General features: G+C 40.1%; 1 protein-coding gene across 2 annotated transcripts in view; it reads left to right on the top strand.

The window, feature by feature from the left end:
* Positions 1-481: 481 nt before the first annotated feature.
* Positions 482-21,698, top strand: part of npffr1l2 (neuropeptide FF receptor 1 like 2) — a 143,187-nt gene continuing 121,970 nt past the window's right edge. For both annotated transcript variants that reach the window (XR_013657942.1, XM_078952188.1), the window contains exon 1: positions 482-901. The gene's annotated coding sequence lies outside the window, so the exon portion shown is untranslated. The remainder of the gene's footprint in view (positions 902-21,698) is intronic.

Raw genomic sequence — 21,698 nt, 5'->3', positions numbered from 1 at the left:
TTGAATTTGAGGAACTTGTTAAAAGTGTGTTTCCTAATGTATGTGACACTGATCATTCATTCCTGCTGCTGCGTTATTTGCTTGGCAGAGAGATACAGTTGTGTCAACCACGTAACTATGGAAACACACTTTGTCTCTCCAATATCAGCATATATGAGGTGGATGAAAAATGGGCTCCATGTGGAACTTAAGACTAAGGTGTTTTGGATGCCCCTTTTCCACTTCAGGTTTGGGTAACATTCAATGGATCTTCTTTGTTGACAAGAAACACCTTCATAAAGAGAAACAATATGCATCCAAATAAAATATTACAAAGTCTGCCCTCTACAGAGATCTTTAACGAAAGCCTATAGGATGAAATCTGAATATAATTAAACTTAAATGTGACTTAAAGAGAAAAATGGAGAACAGCAGTGAAAACTGCTTTGGTACTTCACAGATGTGATAGCAACCGAGCTGCCTCCTTCCAGCCTCGCGCGTCACTTGAGATGCTTCACACTCTTTGACATCTGCTTCCAGGCGTTGCATTAGCTGACTGAAGAAAAGTCTGTCTGATAAGAACCGGGGTGTGATTGAATCCCGGGTTTGTGCGCGCACCTTTCCCTCGCTTGTGTGGAACTTGGTGCGTCCGCTCCTCTCTGCGCGCGCGCATCCAGTCGGAGCGCAGACTCTCCTTGTCAGCGGAGCGCCTGTCTCAGTTCTCAAATGTGACTTTGAGCGACATCCGTGAGGACGTAACGAAACGAGACGCAGCACTTGGACGTGGACACAGAAGGACAAAAGTCTCTTGTTAGATGTTTTTCTCTCTTTTTTATGATCGTCTCCTTTTCCAAAGACGATTCTCCGCGCCAGCTGCCGCAAGTCCTTCTTCAGCTTTCTCGTAGTTCACCTTGGCCACACGGTGGGTTCAGCTTTCTCTTCCACTCTGCGTGATTTTCTCATGCATGCCATCAGATCTGCACGTGCGTTTCCCTAATTATATTTCTACAAGAATTGGCTGTAACAAAATACTCACAAGTTGTGGAAAGGAAAGTGACTACAAAACACCAATTCACTTAGTTGCGCTTGTATTTTTTGCCAGTTGTCTCTACTTCATGGTGAATTAACACATTGTCTGAATTTTCCATACGGGCAAAGTCAGAATGGAGAGAACCAGCATCTTTTCTCTCGTGACACAGGAGCTGTCCATCAGAACTGCATAGTTAAAATGAGGAAATCAGAGTTTTGCTTGAAAAAAGGAAGCTTAATTGATATTTTAGGTTTCACTTAAGTTTAAGTTTCACTTTTTACTTCTATTTTTAAGCCCAACATGCTAAAGAGATGGCTGTATTTAAACATTAACATTATTTAGAATTTCAAGGGGAGAAAAAAATAATCTTTCATTTGAACTAAAAAAAAACTTGAACCCGCAAACATTTTCATCTTAGAAGAGCTCATTTGTTAGATTTGGACACACACACACACACACACACACACAAAAAGAAAGAAAAAAACTAAAGTTTGGGGAATTTCAAGTCACAAGAAAATAAATTTTTTTCAAGGACAAATTATTTTTGGAAATTGTTCCTTTTTTATAAAAAAACACAGATGATTAAATATTTTCAAAGAAGACTTTTAGATTTGAGCAAAATTTTAATTTTCTCTCCTGGTTCATATCATTTTCATTCTGTAATTTTTTGTGTTCAATTTTTTTGTAAAGTCTCAAATAATCTGTAGCTTCAAATTAGTTTTTCCAGCTTTTTCCCCACCATAACTGATAAGACTGAAATTTAAGATTTCAAAGTCGAAACAATTCTGTCTGTTTCCAGTTTCACCTGCGTGTTTGTGAGTAAATGCTTTAAGTCTCTGAAGAGCCAGTAAACCGCCTCTTTTCAAACATTTCTCAGTTGAAATTGAAAATGCTGTGCTTTACAAATATTTATTGACAAACCTTGAAAAACCCTGACTGCATAATGGGGTTGCTTTCTTGTGGCTCGTCTTTTCTTTTGAAAGTGTGACAAAAGGTAGTAAGAAAAATAATGAATGTAATTTATGCTTTGACACACCAATAAACTGTGTTAGTCGAAACAGAATGACTTCAAATAACTTGGATTTTTACGGCACCAGACACTTAAGATCAGAGTGGTTTTCTTTCACTTCAGAGTGGAGCTTGCACAAGAAGCAACTTTTGTAGGAATAAAGAATAGTTGTAAAATACAATATTGTCCTCTGTAGATTCTGCGTTAGAGAGATTACTCTTATCGTACAATATAAGAGGTGGCGGCCAAATGCAGATTCCAAAGGAGGATATTACTTTGGATTCGGGGTTTGATTGAGGGCAGAGTTTCTAAGTTTACATTTGAAGAAAAGGAGAAGTTATCACAATTTAGCTTTTGTGTTATTGTATAGGGACTATAGATGGTGGCCAGCAGTTATGCCTGTGGGATTTATGGCGCATCAAGATTTATGAAGGTGTTAATTGGCAGAGCCAGGAATGCATCTTCAACAAAATGAAACGAGAAAGACGAAGATAATAAGGTGGGAAGTCAACGTAACACTGCAGCTTGTGCTGAGGTCACACCACAGCGCGTTGCAGGCGTGACCTCCAATGAAAAGTCCATTGCTATGAAATGTTTATGTAAATTCCCGTAAACCTGTGTTTTAGTTTTCCACGTTCAAAACAGTCGTGTCCATGCATCACTATGCAATTTTTAAGTCTATTTTTGGGCTCTACATGTAAACCTGGTGTTCATTGAACACAAGTTAAAAGTTCAACTTTCGACTTCTTGAACACCAACCAGCAGAACTTTGACCAATCAGGGAGTCGGATTAGCCAGGAATTGCTAGTCGGTGGTAAAGTGATTGTTTACCTTTTGGCTTATCACGTCAGGGGGTCGCTACAGGATGTTTCCCTCCCTGTATTTTATGTGGGCTGGGGACTGGCACAGGGAGACCCAGACTTAGCCCCGCTCCATGGCTACATAATTAGGCATTAGCGCCATGGGTCTTGCCTGAGGATCCACACTGGATGTATCACACAATCAAACCCTGATTTTCCATATGCCAGTCTCGCACTTAACCAACGGAGCTATCCAGCCTCCTGAAAAGCAGTTTGAAACGTGACAATGAAGGAGAAATTAATAATTGCGATTTGTGCCCTTCCGGAACTTTTTGGTGCCAAGTCTTTCATATATTGGAATAGAGCTGTGAAAGAAAAAGCCTGTGGCAAAATTTTTGAGATTTGGACAGCTTTGACATTTTGATCGAAACCTTTTTCAACTGTAGGTGGCGGATGTGCGCTAGTATACAGTAAAAATCAAGAGAGGAAAAAAAACCCTTCCTCTGGTTGTCCGATGTGAACACCGTATGCTAAAAAGAGGTTCATGGAAGTGCAAATACCACATCATTAAACGCACAACACATGCTTGGTGTGAATGTAGCATGTGTAAATCATGCATAAAAATATGTCATGGGATTCTGTGTTCAAAACCTGTGGTCTTACATGTCACAACACAAGTTTTTAAGTGCGTTTTCCAGTTCAATGCACAACACAGATGGCCTTTGAAGCCGTTTTAAAAGTTGTACTAGTTAAACTTTGACCAGTCAGGGACTGTGAGGGATCAAGCGGGCCAAAGAGGACAACAGAAATTTATCAAAAAATGAAAGTTAAATTTTTCTGAAATAAAAGTAAATAATTTCCAAACTGGGCCCTTAAAATAGGTCAACAGAAACATAATTAACTCAGGCAACAAACTTAAATTTAACTTAAAGAACTGAAAAGACCACTTAACACAAACAAACTGACCTACCCAAAAGACACAATAAGGGAACACATATAGTGGCTTATTAGACCACCTGAGAAACATGGGGGGAAACTAACATGACTACACAGACATTTAACAAAGACCACACAGACAAGACTAAACACAAAACTTGGTCTCTTAGTGGAAAAAAAAAACATTCAAAGTAGAACAAAATAAACAGAAGCAAAGCAAATAAACATTAAATAAGTCCATTGGCTTCTCCCCTTGGAGGCTTCTGTGGATGGCGCCTGCCCAATTGCCTGACTGGAGCATTTAAAGGCTTTGATGACTTGACTTTGACTTTTGACTTTGCTCCAGGAGCAGAACCTCAGCCACACCCATAGCGACCAGTAGCACCCCTCAGCACTGGTAAATCAAAAGCAGGTGACATTAATTAAACAAACCGAAATGAGTAAACGACTCAAATGAACATGTATGTGCTGCAAATAAATACTGAAAAGAATAAATGTATATTTTAACTCAAAGAATTGTGTGTATTTATTTAAGAATAAAGAATATGAAATACTTAAAAAGAAAGTGTGCAGTGCTGGGGGGAGGTTACCGCCATTTTCTTGTGGGTGTGGCAGAGTATACTGCCATCACAGATCTGGTAGTTACATATGGATGGGATCCCTTTGAATTCACAGAAGTGTCAACCATTTAAAAATTGATCACGGAGGAGAAATTAATAATTACGGTTTGAGCCCAGATAGTTTTATATAAATCAGAATAGAGCTGTGAAAGAAAAAGCCTGGAGCAAGATTTACACCACTTCGACCTTTCTCACTAAGCCTCTTTCAGCCCTAGGTACATGCGCATGTATCAGGTAGCAACAGTCCAGTTTGAACACCACATGCTGAAAGCACATACAAGAATGCAGGTTTATTGGGTTTTTAAACGTGCAACACTGTTGTGAATAAGGCGAAATTCATATCATCACAGTTCATATTTTGAGCTGTTTATATTTTGAGCTTCGTGACCGGTTTGCTGTTTTCCTGCTCTGAGTTTGCATTATCTTACTAAGCTTGTATTAGCCTACACAATATTTAACCAATCAATCTTTTGTCATTTTTATTTAATAAAGATGTTAACTGATTCAGCCAGAATGAGACCAATAATCGACCATTAAAAGGAGGGGTCAGGTAAAAAAATCTTTTGTCAGTCCTACATTGGCAGTATCCCATGAAAGTCCACATCGACCTCAGCGCTTAACACAACAGGTGTGCTTTCATGTCAGCCGCATTTACAAGTGCAGCGATTTCTCAGGAAGAAAGTTTGAAGTGACAGATTGTGACAGACGGTGTAGAGGTGGCGATCACTGTCACCTCACAGCCAAATGCTCCCAGTTTAAATCCCAGCTTGGTCTCTGCTGTGAGGAGTTAACAAGTTCTCCCCGTACCCAAGTGAGCTTTTTCAGGGTTCTCCAGCTGGCTCCCACTGTGGAATAAAAAAAAAAAAAAAGGTTTGATCAGCAATTCTGAACTCTCCAAAACTGTGAGTGTGTATGGCTTTCTACTTCATTTATCTCACTCTCAACACAACAAAGCGGGTGGAGGATGGATAAGGGACGGCCTTATGATAGAAAACAACAACAACCCTTCACAGGTACTGCTGCCTTTATCTTCTTCTCACTGAACCAAGTGGAAGAAGCACACCAGTCCCACTTATCCCCTCTTTCTCCCGTTGTTGTGTCTTGTTTTTGGATGCACGGCTTCTTTGAATTTTTCTTTTTTGCACCAAACACTTGAGTCAGGATGTATAAATGGTTTATACTTTAAAAATAATTGCATGTCAACTTTTTGAAGCACAAATATGTAAAAGTAAGCAGAACAATTGACCAATCAAGATTACAGCAGATTACAGCATTCTTTAGGTCTGGGGTCTGCAACCTTCGATGCTAATAGAGCCATTTAGTCTATTATCGTACAAACCAGATTCTAGTGAGGGCTACATAGTCCCACTTGATCCCTTACAAAAATGCACAATACTTGTCGCCATGAAACATTTATTTATAAATGTAAATTTCAAATATTACAATAATTAAATATGACAGTGTCTACGTGGTTCATTACAGTTTTCATTTATTTTACATTTTACAGCAACACACACTAGTTCTTTTCAAAATAAAACCCACCCTGTGTCAAATATGATCCTCCTGCAACAGTTAAAGAGGATGCTTTTTATCATTAGGACTTTGGTGAACAACCATCATTTTTTCCTTTTACTGTAAAAACTAAACTACATTAATGTAGAATCAAATTTAATAAACAAACCAAAAAAAGAAACATTTCAAAACATTTTGAATAAACTGAGCTTTTCATTCTCATTATTTAAGATGTGCACCCAAAACACACAACCCTAAATCATTTTAAACTGTATTTGTACAAAACTTTAACCATTTTAGTATAATTTTACAAAACAAATAACTTTAAAATGAAAATACAAACACAACACAACAATACACAACATTTCTGCACAATTTCCTTGACGATAGATGTAGCTTTTAAGCACACTTTTCTCAGTTCTTTCACGTTTTAAAAATCTAAACAAAAGTTACAAAACTTAAATATTTAATCTATTATTTATTAAATGGTTAGCATTTTTCACTAAAGCTAAAGGGCCACAATGAAAGGATAAAAGAGCCAGAATGAAGGGATAAAAGAGCCACATGTAGCTCCAGAGCCACAGGTTGCAGACACCTGCTGCTGTGGGATTTTTTCCAATGAATTCAAGCATGAAATGGTGAGGAGGAAATTTAATAAACAAAAAACAATGATAGCATGCATGAAATGAAATGTTGTTACATGTTCTTTTCTAGCATAGCAATATAAACTATAAACATCTCTTACTAATGAGAAGACTTCATCAAAGTATTTTAAGAGCTCTGTGTTTTCAGTTTTTTTTTAGGAGTTTTCAAAATGTCTTCAAAAGTTTGCCAGGGTTTCTTTAAAGAAAAAAAACTTTATTTATAAGGCGGCAGTGGCTCAGGCGGATGAGCGGGTTGTCCAATGATCGAAGGGTCGGCGTTTCGATCCCCGCTCCCTCCAGCCAACTGTCGTTGTGTCCTTGGGCAAATCACTTCACTCTCCTTGCCTTCAGTGTGGCTCCACTGGCGTGTGCATGTGTATGAATGATCCTGGGGATGGTCAGAGGGGCCGTAGACATGAACTGGCAGCCACGCCTCTGTCAGTCTGCCCCAGGGCAGCTGTGGCTACAACCGTAGCTTACCATCACCAAGTATGAATGAGGAGTGAATGAATAATGGACAAACTGTAAGCGCTTTGAGCATCTCAAAAAGCGCAGAAAAATCTAATCCACTATTATTATAACCTGAATCAACTCAGACCCTCTTAGAATCCTCTCAAATCCTCCTTGATGAAGGTTTCATTGGTAAAAAACTACAGAAATGGAAAAGTTGTTGACTGTTAGAGAGAAACTGACAGGTTGGAGACAAAATGAATTTGACATTACAGGTTTGCAAATTCAAGTTTTGACCATCAACAGCTACAGTATGTGTTTTTCAGGTTATGCCTTCATCTATAGGGTAAGATAACTGTCAATAAGAAACGAATGCAGAAATACAGAATTGTGCACAAATTAATATTTTGCGCACAATTTAAAATAAAAAATATGAATACAAGGAAAATTTCGTATCCAAGACAAGCATGAGTTGTATTCAAAACAGATACGTCAAACATAAAACTAAATGCTGTATTCATATTTTTACCTCAAAGTTGAAATTAGAGTTGAAAGTCGATGCAAAAAAAATTTGCACATTGAGACCTTCACATACGCACAAGGAGTCTTATAGCTCTCAAGCTGCTGAGGTCCTTTGAATAAAATTTGGCTTTAGCAGAATATGGTCCATTTACTTTTATCAAATGTGGTCATTCTAGTTTAATCATAATATTAAAGACATACTTACTGAGAAAATAAGCCAAAAAAAGTGCACAATTGTGTTTTATATATGTCACCTCACACAACATTGCTAAATGTTCAATGTTTTGTTTCTAATTCTTCTGTAGAAAACCTTGCATAAAACAGTATAAAGGCATGTTTTTTTTAAGTTAAAAATTAAAGTGGTCCCTTTGTATCATGCTTCACTTCTCGCAGTCTTCTTTTTTTAAGTGTTATTTTACATGCTTTTTAAATTTTTATTTTTTTTTACGCTGCATTAAGTTCTGCATCGTAACTGGCTGTAAAGCATTGTCATTCAATTTTCTCTGTGCCACGTCTCCTGTACAGAATGCGTGCAGTTTCTAATTTTTCTACGAAGGTTTGAACTTTGAGAGTTTAAACAAAAGCGAAAAGTGTGAAAATGTTCATGTATGTCTGGGAAAAATGTATAAAGTGTGTAGTGAGAGGTTTTACAGCTTTAAAACATCTGTAATTCTTCGCAGATATTACCTATCACAGGTTATTTTTAGATTGTAACCCCCAATATAAATGAAGGACCACTGTATATGAAAAAGAGCATTTTTTCACACCTTTTTGCTGATGTTTGCTTTTGCACTTATCTAATCTAAATCTAAAAAGTTTTTATAAGACAGCCCAAGATTAGCAAATTTCACATCCCTCTATAAAATCTTTCTCTAGAACTGTTGGCTGCAGGATGTCAGCTTATTGACACAATTGCATTTGAAAAATCTACACATCTTTGGAACGCTTGTGTTATCTACTAACATAAGAGAGATTGTAGAATATTAAAGCAAATACATCTTGTCATTAATCATCACATTTATCTAGAGGCTTTATTAGTAAAATTCTGTGTTAAAAAAGACTTGAATAGCCTTTTTGGCCAATGTTTTCAGTAGCCACATCAATAGTCCTTGTGCTTCCTTTGCTTATGTAAAAGGGACAACCTGAATGACAATCATTCATGACAAATCAGTTAACCAGGTCTCAGCTGTGCCTGGCAGGAATAATCTGTTAAAAATGTCAAGATTTGAATAAGTACAAAACACGGAAAACATAGTCTTGGCAATAAACTCATCAACCTGTTATTTGGAAACTCTGCCAACCAATTTATTTAAAATGTTTTCAGCTACATAAGAAATGACTTTCTAAACTCTAAAAACCTGCTCCAGTGAGGTATTTTTCCACATTCCCTCCAGACAGCAGTTAAACTCCTTCTGAAGATATCCAGTGTAAATCTTGTAATGTTAAATAATTATAGGCTAATTTCTAATCTAATTTTTGTTTAAACAATTGTTTTTCACACTATAGAGTGCACCAGATCACTGTCAATGAATAGGCAGGCTACTTTGAAACTTATGAATGAATAAATAAAGCTTCATTTGTTTACAACCCCTTCAAGGTACAAAAGTGCTCTACACTTGGTGGTGGCCGTGGTGAAGCAGTAGGGCGATCGACCCCTGATCAGAATATTGCAAGCTCGATTCCCATCTTTCAAAGTGCCCTTGGGCAAGACGTGGTTCAGTGACTTGCCCAAGGGCACTTTGACACTGGTGGAAGGTTGTGGTGTGTTCCACAGCAGAGCCGCCATCAGTGAATGAATGTGTGAAGGGGTGAATGGCTTTGTGACTGTAAAGCATTTTGGGCCTTCAAGGAAGGTAGAAAGCACTATTCACGTATACGCCATTTACCATTTACAACAAAATAAAGACAAACAAAAGTTTAAAAGTAAGCAAATTAAAAACATAAATAAAATTACAAAAGTATCATAAAATAAAAAAAAACAAATAGCAATAAAATGCATGAAATACAAATAATAAGTAGTAAAATTAATAGAAGAAAATAAAAGACTACTAACTACTACTGTGTGGACTACCTAGCCCCTCTTTGTCACCATCTGGCTACATTTCTCGAGCCCGAATGGCATCCCAATGTCAGTACTGTAGATCCTGGTGGTGTGGATCAGGGAGTCAATGTCAGGCTCACTCTTAGCATATAGCTTGATATCATCCATATAGAGGAGGTGACTGATGTTGGCCCCATTTCTGAGTCGATATCAAGATTGCAGCGAGTCTTGTTGATTATTTGGCTGAGGAGGTTCAGGCCTATGCAGAACAGCAGTGGGGACAGAGCATCACCTTGGTATAGCCCACATTTGATGGACGCTTGTGCAAGTAGCTTGCCATTGGCTTCAAGGTTGGTTTTCTACAGCTTCATTGAGTTTCCTATGAAGGTTCTTAGAGTCCAGTTGATGTTGTACAGCTCCAAGCATTCAGTATGTGGCATTGAGACATAGGCTTTCTTGTAATCGATCCAGGTTGTGCAAAAATGTATGTGTCGTGACCTGCAGTCTTGAGCGACTGTTCTGTCAACCAGTTTTGCTTCTCTGGAGTCTCTAACAGTGCTCTTCTGTGTGTTGCTCATGTATTGCTCATGTGCTTATTAATCTTGGTTGCAATGATACTTGACATGAGCTTCCACGTTGTGGAGAGAAAGGTTCATGGCCAGTAGTTGGATGGGACTGCACCCTTTGAGCGTTCCTTCAGGATCAGAATCAATCGCCCTTTCGTTAGCCATTCGGGGTGAGTCCCATCTCTTAGCAGCTGGTTTTATTGTGCTGCCAGGCGACCTACCTCTTGAAGATCATCAAGAGAATGCCAAGAGTGTGCAAAGCAGTATTCAAAGCAAAAGGTGGCTACTATGAAGAACCTACTATATGACATATTTTCTGTTGTTTCACACTTTTTTGTTATGTATATAATTCCACATGTGTTAATTCATACTTTTGATGCCTTCAGTGTGACTACAATTTTCATAGTCATGAAAATAAAGAAATCTCTTTGAATAAGAAGGTGTGTCCAAACTTTTGGTCTGCACTATATATATATATTCTCACATTTAGAAAGAAGAAAAGAAGAAAGTACGCACAGTCTAGTTAAACACATTGAGGTATGTTTAGACTAGAGGATGTTTGATTGACCATTTTGCAAGTTAATCAAGTAACGTATTTAACGGTGAGGATAATTATTCGCTGACGGATTTAAAAAAAAAAAAAGTGTGATTATTTTTGTTTATTTCTCTTTGATGGCCCACGATCTACCATCACATGGATTGTGATCAATGTAATGAGCACCCCTCCGCTACTCGATTGAAACTTTAGCCGTGTTACCATATTCACAATACCTGTAACTCGCAGCCTTGTTAGTAACACGTAAGCCAAAAACACGATCCGCTAGGTCTTAGGCCCGTAAGAATGTGCATAATACACTCAGAAAAGGGAAATTACAAGCCAATAAACTTTGCGAAGATTTAACTTATTTCAACCAGAAAATTTTATGTTTGTAAATCATACATAATAATCATAATTTAATGGTATCATGCATTAAATTGGATTATGCCTGTAGATAACCTCACGTTGTCACGAGATTTTGCGAGATTCCTCAACTACACCTGGCTGCTGCCTGGGGAACGCTCAACGACGCGGAATTCCTGAATGCTGCAGAATGTTAACCCTGTCCAAGTTGAGCCCGTCTTTTTTGCATTTTAAAAGATTCCATTTGCAATATTGCCACTTAGGGAAGTTAAGGAGGGCATAGTCTCATTTTGTTGAACCAACATCTTTCAAATTAGTTACAGCACTCTAAAAAGAGTATTTGGGCTGTAGTTGGAAAGATAAACCTTTTTACATTGATCTAACTTAATTATTTAGTTTGGTGAAAATAAATCATTTTTTTGAGTTCATTCAACTTAAGAATAACACGTAGTTGTCTGACATAGTTATTTTACTTTCAATCAATTTAATTCAATTAAGTTGGTGTAACTTTGGTGTGAAGCTGACAATGCTTCATGACATCATAACGTAAGGCAGCGCAAGGAATTGTGGGATACCATATTCTTTGCCTGTCAGGGCAGATTGGGGTTTAAGTGTGAGTTTTTGTCCATGGGTTTTGTTGTCTAGGTCAGCGGTCCCCAACCTTCATTGCGCCACGGACCGGTTTGATGTCTGGCAAAATTCTCACGGACCGTTATGTTATATGTGGCGGACACACGCTGCAGCAACGCTGTAATAACCCTTGTGCTATCTTGGATGACCCCAACCTTACATTGACGTGTTCTCCCTCCCATAACAAAGGTGGAAAAATTTCATGTAATCCATGGACACCAGTGAGGATCACAAATCATTGAAGAAAAAAGGTTCAGAGCACTGTCTAGTGGGTCTAGATGACCCAACTCCCAATTGTAAAGTGTCTAGGATAGCACAAGGGTTAAAGTACTGCTGCTAGTTTTTAAGTCACTTAATGTTGTGGGATCCAAATAGATCTACCCTCTGAGATCGGACGCAAGCAACCAGCTGGAAGAATCTCAACTCAGGACTAAACAAAGTGAAGCCGATTTTTGAAGTCAAGATCCACATGAATGGAACTTTTGAGCTCAGTTGTTAACCAACTGTTTGTATTTGAGCCTTAACCTAGAACACTACCATTTCCTGGTCCATTTTTTTTAAATACTGCACTCTCACTGCCTTTACTTTATTTTATTTTATTTTCTATTACTTTACCTTTATTTTACTTTGTATTTTTCTATTGCATTAGGCTCATCAATACTTCTGCTTTTTCAGACGAGCAGTCTCTGATGAGAATAACTGGGGGCCGACGTGCTCAGCAATCATTTCTCTGATTTAGTTCCTACACTGTTTTGTGAGTACGCATTGTCCATCATCACTGGCAGATTTCGTTTCAATTTTAAAAGACTTGTTTTGTTTTTTTGGCTGCAACCAGTAAACAGCCAATCTGAGGCCTTTGAAAATGGCTTATTATGTTCTGCATTTTTTCATTAAGGTGTGACCATATTTTGTTTTTTGTCATCAATTATCATTGCCCCGGAAACCTGCAGTTTGTGAGCTGGGCTTTAAAAAAAAGATTGTATGGTTTATGATTTTACTATATTTTATCAATGCTTTTTTACTGTGGCTCCTGAATTTTTTTAATGTTTTGATTTTTTCTGATGTATTCTATTTTTTACCTTGTGGCAATGATGAAGAGACGATTCTTGTTTTCTTAATGTGAAGGTTTATTCTCTAATGTGCTGTGGACCATGCACCAAGTCCACTTTAGAAAAAATTGAGGCGCCGCACAAACAAACAGAGAAACCCTGATGAATGTAAAGAATGGGATAAATCCATGCATGGGTGCCAGGAACAATCTGCCTTGGCACCATGTGGAGGGGCAACGCCCAGGGGCTGTTAGAGCACGTCACGATACCTAGACTGCATGGTCGCAAACTTCTCCTTAGCGATAAGCAGTTTAGCTGCATGGAGGCGCCGTGGTAGGCCCTTGGTGGGGATGTAATGCTCCACTTCATGCTTAGCTACAGTCAGTGGAGGAAACAGCAGGGGTGTTCACAGACAGGAACCCAGCCGCTAAACATTGAAAATTGTCATCACAAGACAAAAATGTGCATGCATGACGGTCTCAGATCCCCCAGACACACATGGGACAGTAGCAAAAGCGATCACGTCAGTTAGCAATATATACACTATCAACCCATGTGCATACAAAAAATCTTTACCAATATGGGGAACAGAAACAGAGACAACAACAAATTCTTGCGTCCATGAAAAAAAAAGTTGTCTATTTGGTCCCAAAAGTCTGATAGCAGATCCGTTAGCCTCACATTGCAGTGGGCCACCGGTGGACATCTCTGAGCTGGTGTGGGGAACCAAACTCTTCTGGGAGCCAGAGTCCCAGGAAGCGATGTCCGGAGCGAGAGTCCGTAACAAAAAGCAGCTCCCCACGTTTGCCAGCATCTGCTACTGAGTGCTGGCCACTGTGTTTCCCAAACTCAAACACGCACATGCCAGGACACAATGCTTTGCCTTCTTTCCAAACCTCTTATGGAAACGGCACAGGGAGCTCCTGTGGCGTGCACCCACAGCAACTGCAGACACAGACACTGGACCCTCCTCTGTCTCCTGCAGCCGGGCCCCAGATGTCACATGCTGCTGAAAAACCTAGTAGCCAGCAGGACTCGGTCCGCTTCCTCACCCAGTCCTCTGTCAAGTCGCCAGACAAGGACAGTAAGCCAAAGCCCTGCACACAGGCGGGGGAAGCTGCAGCAAAACAATTTGTGCGAAAAGAAAATCGCCTTAATCCAAGCTGGGAAGCAAGAACATGCTGCCCATTAAGTCCATGGCTGAACTGTCCCCCAGGCCCAACTAAATGAGGATCCTCTCCACTCTCTTAGAAGCAGCTTCGTAGCCGGTCATTTCTCCCCCCGAGGAGGGCTGTGCAGCAGCGGCATTGCCCTGTGCATAACTGCTGTTCCAGAGCAGCCACCACCAAGTAGTATCTGGCGTCATCCGTGTGCAGAGGAAAAACTGCCTCAACAAGCTGGAACCAGGAGGCGGGATCACTCTGACAGTACTCAGGCAGCTTCATGGCAGCAGCGGTAGCTAGTATGGCCGGCTCCCTGCACGTGGGAGATGGCGGGGTCGTGCGTGATAACAAAGACATGATAACAAAGACACTCGCACATCTTCTGGTCTTCTTAATATGAAGGTTTATTTTCTCATGCGCCAACTAACTTAGGTGGGCAAATGACCATATATATATAGTGATTAATGATTCCATTAAAACCTATGGACGCTTTTGGGCTGGGACTTCACATAGACTGCACATACCAATAGATGATCAAAAGGCAAAATGTGGCATGATGACTAATGCAAGCTCAAAGCAAGCCCAAAGTGATACCAACTGCTGTGCTGGACTTTTGATAAGGCACAATGTGTTGATAAGTGGTAGTCCAAATGTCTGATATTAAATGCTGTAGTTTAATTATAACTGACATTCACTCATGGCTGTCCTTTTAACTAGGAAATATTTCATATATTTATTTTAAATATATTGAAGTCATAAAATACCAATGAATCTGTTGTGGCAACTAGCAGGAGAACGACCAGATTCAGTGAGATCTAAGAGACAAACTGGAATGTTTGTCCAAAGTTTTATTACAACTACATATAAACACAAATAAGCAAACCAAAAAAATCACCACAAAACTCTAAAAAACACAGAGTACCCAAAGACAGCTCCTTAAATGGTGAATGAAAAAAATATAAAGTGCAGGCAGTTGTGATAGCTCTATGGAGAACTGCTGGAAGGGGGCATGGCACCCAGGAGAAACCAACCTGAATAGAAACAAAGTAGAGAATAAACTGGATAAACCGTAACATTAGCACTCTCACAAAGTCTGGCAAAGTTGGTTGGGGTCGTCATGTTATGGTCTTAATGAATGATTTGGTGCACAGGAACTGATCGGCAATGCATTGCACCATAATCCTCCAAGTCAACCCCACACCCAGTCCAACACGCTGAGATTCAAGAAGTTGAAGATGGGACAGTCACTAACAGGGTTGACTAATCCAGGTCCTCAAGGGCCTATTTTGAAATAGTTGTAATAACCTTCCAGCTCCAGTGACTTCATTTAGATCACTCAAATGTTTCTCCTACTTACAGTACAAACGCTTTTTATGCTCAGAATCACCAAACTGCCAAAACAGTTTTATGTTAATGATTATCTTTGCGGAAAAAAAGAAATAACTTATATAATTGTTTGCTCATTCTATGAACTGGATACAGGTCTTTCTAAAACCTGTTTGTAACCAGGAGCCTGCAGGTGCCAGCAGTGCTTAGAATTCCCGCTCAAAGTGTACATTGGCAGATAAGAACAGTATTATCAATATTCAAAGGAAAAAAGGAGACAAAAAGAATAATTTTTCACAGGAAAAAAAAGGTGCCGTTTTAAAATCAATATCTTCAAGGGAACAATTTTCTAGTCTAACAACATCTTATCATTTACTGCATCAATAATTGCTTTCAAGCTGGACGGATCTTACTGAGTTTGAAGGAGAAAGCTTTTCAAAAGGCCAACTTTTCTGCACATTTATGCTGTTTGGGAATTCTTAGGTACAAAGCCATACATCATGTTTTTTGTGAATGTCACTGCAGGCATCTCTCCCTCCTTTCCCCCCTCACCCCTACATTCAAACTCCCTGTGTAGCTCCTGTATGTAATAAGCATCTAGAAAATGACAGAATTGCTGCCTTTAGTGACACCAGGCTATAGTTTGTGGCAGATAGCAGTTTATTGATGATGGAGGTTTTCTCTGATGTCTCCACTTGTTTTCACTTGTCCTGAAAATGGTGTTTGCATGCATGGAGCTGAGCTTTCTCGTGTTGTCCATCTGTAGTCTTTGATGCTTTGTATTTTCACAGCTGGAATGGAACATTAACAGTAATTCCACCAAAATCACCAGGGGACCTAATTAAAAAGAGGATAAGACAAAAGACTCAGCGTGCAAAAATGTGGGGTCTATCTTCTCTTTTACCTCCATAGGTTTGACACTTGTCTCTGGATGCTGGTGCACTGACCACCAAACTTTCGGTGTTGTTCATCAGAAGGCATTTTTGTTGTTGTGTGTGTTCCCACAAACTTTATTCTGCTCAAAATACATTTTCAAAGGGGATTGAATAACTCAAGAAGAAATCTTGGTTTCAGGAAAGGCCTGAAGGACTTTGGTTGCACTGTGGACGCCCCAGTGACTTTCAAATATCCTGTTAGAGTGAGAACACAGGAGGAGGGCAGTATGGGATACAAGAAGAAACAGATGTGCATGTCAAGAATGATAAGGGCATTTCTGTCCTCTTTGTCACAGTTGAATCCAGGCTTTGCTGAGGGCGTCGCTCACATTATAATGCAAGAATGAAACGCTGTAGTGCTGTCAATGATAATGAGCTGTTGCCTGAGAATGGAGCATTGAAAAGGTCCAGCAGAAAGGAGGGATTTCACTTCACTCTGAACTTACACTGAGAGCAGACCCTCAGGACTGTAGCAGCAAAAATGAGAGGAGGCAAGTTGAACACAAAACAGAAGGCAAGTGTTCGGACATGGGAGGAATGGAAATTGATGTTTCTTTAACAGCAGACAAACAAGGATGCAGGTTTGTTGTTCATCATTGTGAAGAAAAGACAAACAGTACAAATAAAAAAAAACATGAAGGTTTAGAGTAAAAATAATGTTCTAACTTTAAAAAAAGTTATTTTCTTCTTTTTCACCTAAATCTCAATTATTTTGTTATGCTAATTTTGTTGTGTCTCAATTTATTTTGATCAAAGACCAAAAACATGATAATACTTCATGCAGTCTTAGGCTCAACCGTCCTTACGGGCTGTCTGTGGGAGAAAAATGGGCTAACCTGTGTGGGGCACGCAGGTGGCCAGCCAGAAATAGCAAGACTGTAGACCGCTTTGTGAGCCCACTGAGCAAAAATATTCAGGCAGTTTTTTCCACAGGCATGCTGCAGGCGGCAGGTCGTAGCGAACACTTAAAGGAAACAGGAGGGGTAGTAAGGGTGAAAGGGAGAGATGCAGACACGTTGTATGGATTTTTCACTTTTTCAACCCCCACAAATCTTGCGCACTGCGCAAAGAGCCGTTAGTGCTTTTCAAGTGTTAAACTAAATAATCCACAGCACCAATACGGGTCAACCCCCTGATCTAAGTTATGGAGTTTAAAACAGCTTAATTTGAGCTCTATGCTTATGCTACTTTTCCTGGCTTCATTTGTGCCCTTGATAATATGGAATGACATATCAGCCAAACATTACACAAGAATGTTTTCTCTAAGCGCATCATTAAAATCTATTCATTTAAAAGTAAAGATTCCTTCTTCCCAGCTGTCTTTATTTAGGAGCAATGTGATTGTTCAAAAGAGGGCATTGGATTTGGTGGGACTTTGTAATTGGGAGGCATGAAGATTAATGTTTTTAAAAGTTGTTTTTATTTCGATATACAAAAATAAACGCAAATAATATAATCAGTAAGAAGTTGCTGTGTTAGGACCTTTATGTGTGATCTGCAGGAGAGAAAAAGGCAGCAGCAGACTAACAGCAGGCACTCTGAAGTGCAGCTCATTAGGATGGTATATATTGAGGTTGGCTGAGATTATAGCTTGGAGGTATTATGAACTGACAGATGAATACTTTGTGTTTTGTGAACGTATTACATATCAATCTGGTGACAGTAATGGAGGAATTACAGCATGACAACGTTTATGTGAAGCAAAAGCAAGTTTATGAATTACCAACACAGTGACTTCACTGAAATTAGGTTTTTAAAGTGAAGTGAAAGCAGATTATACCAGAAAGCCAGCTTTGACGCAGACATGACACCAGCCATGAGAGGTGATAGAAGAATGGGCACATTAATAACAGCCAGAGCTGCAATGCAAATGAAAAGAAGGTGAGACTACACAACTGAGACGCAGGCAATCTGAGCAACACGATGCTCATGTTCCCTGACAGTGATTCTAGCTTCTCTAACACTTGTTTGGTCTTGTTGAAGTTGGCGTTTAAAAAAAGGCAATTTTGTGCTCACTGTTTTGTTTCAACAGATCATAACCCTGGCACAAAACGTAGATCAAAGAGCCCTTACTGACAGTTGAGTTATGCTGGCTGAAGTCTCCAACTGCAGCAGAACATCCAAGACTGACGTGCACAGCTCCTGAATTTTAACAACTTGTTGGGGCATCACAGACTGCAGTACCTCTGATTGGTAGTATTGTATTTTCTGCTATGCACTCCACCCACTCCACTTGTTTGCCTTGTCCATTGCTCAGATTACCCACATGATTTGTTTCTGCATAGTATTAGAGGAATGGAGGAATTGTATTTCAGAGTTGGAACACGCAAGTAGTTTTCTTATAAATATTTCTGTAAGAAAAAACATGGCAATGATTATGATAATCTGTGCTGCTGTTGTCATACTTCCTCGGATTTTATAAATAAATTGTTCTGAATTTTGTCTGAGGATCAGGAAAAGCTCCAGCACTTTCAGGAAATCTTTTTTTATGCCAAAAGAACCAATCTATTGTTTAACAGAGCGTAAACTGAACAATGCACAATGTAGAAAAATAATGTGCTCTGGCAAGGGAAATGAACAACATCTTGTGATCAAGAAGAAGTTTGTCATTTGACTTGAGAAGACCAACATTCCTCTTTCCATGATGTTCCTCTGTTTAGATTGTTTAGTGTTAAATTCAGTTCTATTTACCTGTTTAAAGTCGTCAAGTCTACAAGAGGATGCATCAGCATGGAGCGGTGCTGGGAGCTTGTGGCTTGCCATTGTAGGTCCCACACCTACGAGCTTTCCCATTTTTTGGTCTTTTTCTGATTCACGGCATATTCTGAAGGGATTCATAAGTTGAAGCAGTGGACAAGCATTGGTAGAAGTAGTAAAAATAGCTGAAACCTAAAATGAGCAACAATTAAATAAACTGTGAATACTTTGACAAATACACATCCATTTTTTATATTTTTTTTAAGTTAAGACAAAAATATTTGTGATAACCTGTTAGCAAGCTATTCTAATATAATGTGATTGATTTTTCTGTTATGGGTTGTACTGTAAAGCTTGGGATTCGGATGATTCAAGATTTTGTTTGCTGTCATTTCAATCATAGTATTTGCACAAGCTTTTCCACAGGGTTCTATATTAGGTCCCCTCCCATTCATTATTTATAACAATAATTTGGGACTGAATGTATCTGATGCCAATATGCATTTTTATGCCGATGATACAGTTATTTATTGATGTGGATCAACTCTCGATCAGGCCATTGAATCCTTGCAGAAAGCCTTTGGTGCTGTCCAGTAATCTTTACTTCAACTAAAATTAGTTCTCAATGCTGATAAAACCAAGCTTATGTTTTCTAATTGTAAGAAGATGCCTCATACAATTCCCACAGTGTCCACTCTTGAAGGAAACAACATAGAGGTGGTTCATGAGTATAAATACCTTGGTGTATTGATTGATGACTCCCTAACTTTCAAACCTCATGTGGAGAATCTTGTCAAAAAACTGAGACTAAAATTGGGTTTTTATTTTCGAAACAAGCTGTTTTTTTCGTTTGAAGTAAAGAAGCGACTTGTAGCTGCGACTTTCCTCTCTGTGTTGGATTATGGAGACCTGTTTTACATGAATGGTTCAGCTCAATTTCTTCGAATGATTGACACGGTTTATCATTCTTCTCTGAGGTTCATTACTAACTGTAAAACAATGACACACCACTGTGAGTTGTATTCTCGAGTGGGTTGGCCTGCCCTGGCCATACAAAGGAGTATTCATTGGTACACTTTCATTTATAAGGCACTGCTTGGACTACTGCCGACCTACATCTGTTCCTTACTGTCACAGAGAAGGGCTGATTCTTATTCTCTTCGTTCACATGATCATGTGTTGCTCTATGTTCCATTTGCTCGCACCAAACTGGGCAAAAAGGCTTTTGTCCACTCTGCACCTTATGCATGGAACATGTTGCAGAAGGACTGGACAGAGTTGATTTCCTTGAATGCTTCTAAATTTAAACTGGAAGATCTCAAAGCTGACTCCATAACATAACACTTGTTTTTCATAATCAGCTTGTTATTTCCTGTTATTTTGCTCTTTGTAATTATGTAACTGTATTTTAGTCGCTGCTGCCGCTTGGCCAGGACTCCCTTGAAAAAGAGGTTTTTAATGTCAACGGTGTCACGGTGCCTGGCGGTCTCCTCCCCCCTCCAGCTCTGCCCTGATGTTCCTGATTGCCACCAGCTGCCATCACTCTCCTCATCATCTTCTGTGGATTCAAAAGGAGATCAACGCCACTACTCGACGCCAGTTTGTTACCCCTTATGGTGACTGCTCTGGTTCTAGCCTCGTTACAGCTTCGTTCCAAGTCTCTGACTCTGACTAATTCTTTGTTCCCTGTCTCAGGATCCTACCGCTCACGAGTGACGGCAGCACGGACCTTCCATTCTACACCTCAGGAGAACGGAAACCCTCGGCAACCGCTAACCGCTTCAAGACCCTCCAGCCACGCCACAGCCACGTCTAATCTGGACACTCCTCAAACCAGCCATCTTCACATCTGGAGAAAACAATAAATCCATTCTCATCATCCACTTACCTGTCTTCCTTCTGGGTTGCAGCATCTGGGTTCCTCATCCTTGTGAAATCATGACAGAACAAACTGGCCAACTTCCGGACCCAGCTGATCCAGAGGGACTTCGTTTCGCCGTCAGCCAGCAAGGCATCGCCCTGGGCCGCCAAGCCGACGCTCTGTCGCAAGTATCCTCTGCCCAACAGGAACTTTTTCGGCGCCTGGATGGTCTAACGCAAACTTTGATGAATTTAACTGTCCAGGGGGCTACCCCCGCACCATCACCTCCCGCTTCCAGCATCGCCGCAGTTTCTGCTTCCGGTCCGTCACCTGAAAACTACCGACTGCAGCCGGAACCATTCTTCGGCGACGTCGAAGCTTGTGGAGGGTTCCTGCTGCAATGTAGTCTCCTGTTCCAGCAAGCCCCGAGGTATTATGACTCCGACCTCAGCAAGATTACCCTAATCATAAACTCACTCCGCAATAAAGCGCTGCAGTGGGCTCAGGCTTTCCTGGCCGCCAATCCTGTCACCCACCTATCGTACGAGCACTTCATTAATGAATTCAGGCTGGTTTTTGACCAACCCCGTAAGCGGGAGGAAGCCTCACGAAAGCTTCTCGCTCTTAAGCAGCGAAGTTGCTCAGTGAGCGACCACGTCATAGACTTCAGAATCCTGGCGGTGGAAGCCGGCTGGACGGATCCAGCATTGAGAGGGGTCTTCTATCAGTCTTTAAATGAAGTCATTAAGGACCACCTGTGTTCGCAACCAGAAACCCACTCTTTTGAGGAGCTCGTCACGGCGGCTCTCCGTTCGGACACCCGCTTACGTGAAAGACAGCATGAAAGACCTCAGCCTCCACGCAGAAGTCCTGCTAATCCACCACAAGGTACGGCGGCACACATTTTTCCTATAACCCAGTCTGTAACCTCTCGCAGTCAGACCGACGAGCCCATGCAGATTGGACACTCCAAGCTTTCCGCAGAGGAGAGGCAGCGACGCCGGATCGAAGGGGCATGCTTTTACTG

Source organism: Oryzias latipes, chromosome 9, assembly GCF_053564925.1.
Source record: "Oryzias latipes strain Hd-rR chromosome 9, Olatipes_Hd-rR_3.1".
NCBI classification, from domain to species: domain Eukaryota; kingdom Metazoa; phylum Chordata; class Actinopteri; order Beloniformes; family Adrianichthyidae; genus Oryzias; species Oryzias latipes.
This window is presented reverse-complemented; position numbering and strand designations above follow the sequence as displayed.